Source organism: Eumetopias jubatus, unplaced genomic scaffold (genome assembly GCF_037043125.1).
Source record: "Eumetopias jubatus isolate StellerSeaLion01/CBP00866 unplaced genomic scaffold, mEumJub1_p1.0 scaffold_5, whole genome shotgun sequence".
NCBI classification, from domain to species: Eukaryota; Metazoa; Chordata; class Mammalia; order Carnivora; family Otariidae; genus Eumetopias; species Eumetopias jubatus.
In genome coordinates, this window is record NW_028274811.1 from 85,330,610 (window position 1) to 85,334,729 (window position 4,120).

The following is a 4,120-nucleotide window of genomic DNA, read 5'->3' on the forward strand; positions in this document are numbered from 1 at the left end:
GTTCTGCTGGGGCTGGGAGCACGGTGTGGAATCAGGGCAATCATTTGTTGCAGGTACATCACTTGAGCCAGGGTCATGCTGACATGAGGCTCCTAGGCCCCTTCCTTCCTGGGGCTGATTCACTCCCGGCTCCTGTTCTCCTGACCTTCACCTTGTCTGGCCAGACTCCCCCTGCAGCACCCTCACCCAGGCCCCTCACTGCTGCCTCCCTTCCTCTCTAGACTCTGACATAGTTCTCCGTATCCAGTGGCCAGACCCAGCTTCCCGAGGGCTCTCTCAGGTCGGTTCTGATCCCTGACTGGATGGCCTGCCGAGCACACCTTCCCTACCCCAGCCCGGGGCCAGGGGATTCTGTCACACCTCTAGGAAGTACTGGCCTTTCTTCAAGGGTGTTCCTGCCTAACTGCCCTGAACATGACTGCCAACAGAGCCAGCGTCTGCCGGTGGCTTCCTTCTGTGGCCCTTAGCCATCCATTTCCCTTCCCGCCGTTATCTCCCGAGTGACAGGGCTAATCAATCTCGCCCAGCCCACCTTGGAGGCATTAATGCAGTTGATGGCCTCCTGACAACAGCTCGTGGAAATACATGAATCTCTTCTTACAAGGTGGGGGAATGCTTGTGTAAACACAGAAGCCCCCAATTTTAACCTAGGGAAGGACTGGACACGAGTATCGAAGTTTGAGTGGAAGTGCTTCTGTGTCCTTACAATTTGTATCTTCCTGCCTTCTACCCAACTTCCTTCCAAGAAATTTTATGTCTCCTACCACTAGAATCCTGAATATGCCAAAAGCAAAACAGCAACAATCCAAACAACAAAAAGGCATTTGCTGAAACATACACTCACTCTGCGCCACATGAACTATGTGTGCTGTGTGCTCGGATGGCTAAGCCCAAGGGGAGCAGAGTTTCCTTCACGAGACACTAAGAACCCTTAGATAAGGCTCAGGAGCTAATGTCCACGCTCCTCCAGGTTAATGGAGGTGCACTGCAGAGCCTTTGCTTAGTGCTGAGGACAAGGAAGTTGAAGTGTGTTGAGAACATTGCATTGTTTGCGATGTGACTGCTTAGGGCTGCTAGGTCTACAGTCCTCTCTGGAACTTCTGGGGGGTGAACTTGGTGGTGGCTGTGGTAAGCAGAGGGAGGGACGGGGCTGCTGTCCCTGGGCACACAGAGAAACGTGCCCACGAGCACCACTGTGCAACCACACATTCCGTGCCAGGTGCCTCAGGATGTCTCCCCAAGTGCCCTCAAAATCGCTGTGCGGTCAGTGAAGACTTCAAATCAACACTAGTGTGGGGAGGGGAAACAAAGAGTGGGGACTCAGGACTCATGAACACTGGGCGCGTTTGGGGCCAGGAATTATATAGGTTTTCCCCCCTCCTGCCGTCTCTCCCCGCTGCATTCAAATGAGGAGGTCCTTTGTGGAGCGAAGGCGTGTAAGCGCAGTATGTTTTGTTCTGGTTGGCATTCAGCCTACAAAGAAACAACCTAGGTGAGTCCCCCCAGATTTACCTGTTCATTGATTTATTTTTTTGCTATTTCCATCCCAAATTTCCCATTTGAAGGAAATGTTTTTGTTTTAGGTTTTATCAAGCTAGGAGCTGCCTCTGTTCTCTGGACCAAGCAAAGCTGATTCTGATTATATTGCAATGAGTTAGAAGTCACAGGACACAAGAGACAGATACACAAAGAGTTTTGCACACTCCTCAGTGCCTTCAAATGCCATGTAATGTCCAGATCGAGTATCCCCACAGCTCCCAGCCTCCTGTGCAGAGTGGGATTCTTTCCCCCTCTGGTCAGGGCTGGTCCCCAGGACTGGTGCTGCTTCTTTAGCAGTGGGTGGGTGGTAGGAGGCGGAGCGTAGCCCCAGAGGGGTGGCCCACATCTTCGGCTGGCTCACTGCATGTCCAAGGGGCTCTAAGGCAGGAGGTGCAGGGACCCAGACACTTCAGGTTTATTCAGGTCACAAATTGTGGACCCAGGTTGATATGCAATGTCAACTGTCTACCTTCTGGGAGATAACTAAGGGCAGTTTCCCCCTGTTCTGTAACAGCAACATAAAAAGTAAGTACTCATGAGTTCTAGTCCAGATTACAAGGAGGGCATTTGCAGATGTTACCTGCTCTCTACCCGTTCTGTGACAAGATGCCCTCTCTTCAAAGAAGAAGGCACATGGGCCTGGGTATATTTTGCTTCAAGAGGATTCAGAGAATTCCCATAAATCGCCTTCCCAGAGGAGGGGTCTCAGGGTCTCAGGACCCTGTGGAGGGACTGTTCTGAGAGCACCCTGGATAAGACATTGTTGAGCAAGAGGTTTCCTGATACAAGAAAGATTTCTCTTTCTGGACCCACTTGTCTCTAGCAGGAAGTATTTCAGAGTAGACGTGGAGTAGCAAGTCTCTGGTAGCTGCAGTGTAAAACCGTGTGGAATACTACTGCATGATGTTCGAGGGGTAGAGATACTTTTTGCCTGAGACAGAAATTCTACTGCTTTCCTGTCCCCAGGTTTGCCCATGCAGCAAAAGCTCCCAATTTATAAACACTTTCACTTTCTCCACCATCCTGCCTGGGCTATTTTTGATCCTTTACTGAAGAAGGGAAGTAAAATTACATTTTAAAACCAACCATTAGTTTATTGACGCTGAGAAGTTTTGTTAATCAAGTCAGACTTTTTCCTTTCTTGATCAATACCTATCTGGCTTGTCCTGCTACTAGACAGTTACCCAATTACCTGCCTCTAATCGCAGGCTCCGCGTTCTTTAAAACTTCGGCTTGTTTCATTGATCAGGTAACAGCTAAATTGGCACCCAGGCTCTTGCAGAACAGATTTAATCTGGTCTGCAGTTGATTAAAATGCCTCACCCAAACCAGTGCCAGATGAAATTTTATCACTTTTACAGTGTATTCAGGAGTTACCACAGCACAACATGTGACAAGGCCTAGCAGGAGGAAATTGAACTTAGATGTCCATTGACCAGTCCTCAGAGACATCCAAATGTACAATGGGATAAATGTGTCCCAGAAACACTGAATTCCTGGCTTTCATCTCCTTGAGATTAATTTCTAGAGTGGAATTCTTGAGTCAAAGGGGCAGTTTCTTAACACATCTGATGATTTGTTGACTGCAGAACAAGGAAGACCAGAATATAAATATCACCAAAATATAATGATGGGAAAATACACTCTTCCCGTTGTAAGCTGATTCAATACAAGGGAAACTTCCTGGGAATCATAGTATGATAAGTAATAATCTTATAGAAACCTTTAAAACAATTCCTATGTCCTCAAGCACTTACATTGTTAAAATTTACTTAACAAATCTCTCATATTGTGAAAAAATTTTAATTAAAATGGAACTATAGACTGCAACTCACTCATACAGAGTAATCACTTACCCTGTCCTTGGGGATTAAATAATGAAGCTGAAGCCTTTCTAATTAACAAGGAAAAAAATCTATTATCTATGACATTCATTTTTTTATGACATTTGTTTTCACCTCAGCCTTACAAAAGGAGAAAATGCAATGAATTCATTTGCAATAATAATTTGAAACTGTAAGTAGAAAACCAATATATATCCAATATTTTAAAATGTGTAATATGTGATGTAAATATAAATTATTTATAAATGGATTACATTATATTTGCAACAGGGGAACAAAGAATTCCTTGTCCAGTATAATACAAATAAGGAACAAGGTACCTTAGTGTAAATTGCCTTGGAAACTAGGGCGAAAGTCTGCCTTGACTTCTGCCAAGAATTTCTGCCATGACTCCACGTAAGCGATCTTTGAAATACTAGGTGGCACTATCATTAAAGGTTGGTATCATCTTCAAGCTGGGAGTGGGGACATTGAGTGCTTGCCTAAATTGTCCCCAGACCCTCAGATTGGGGTAAAACCTGGGAGCCCTTAAATGGAAAGAATGTTTTTATAAAGATGGCACTGAGAAAGAAGTGTGAAAGTGTTTTCTGCTAGCGAGGAATTGGAGCCAACTTCCCCTGGCTTTCTCGTGGCGCACAGTAGGTTCCTAGGCCTGGCACATAGTAGGTGCTTGAAAACTATTGCCTGGATATGTATACCAGGCAGAGGAGTTGAGTTTTTATTGCCACTTCTGACAC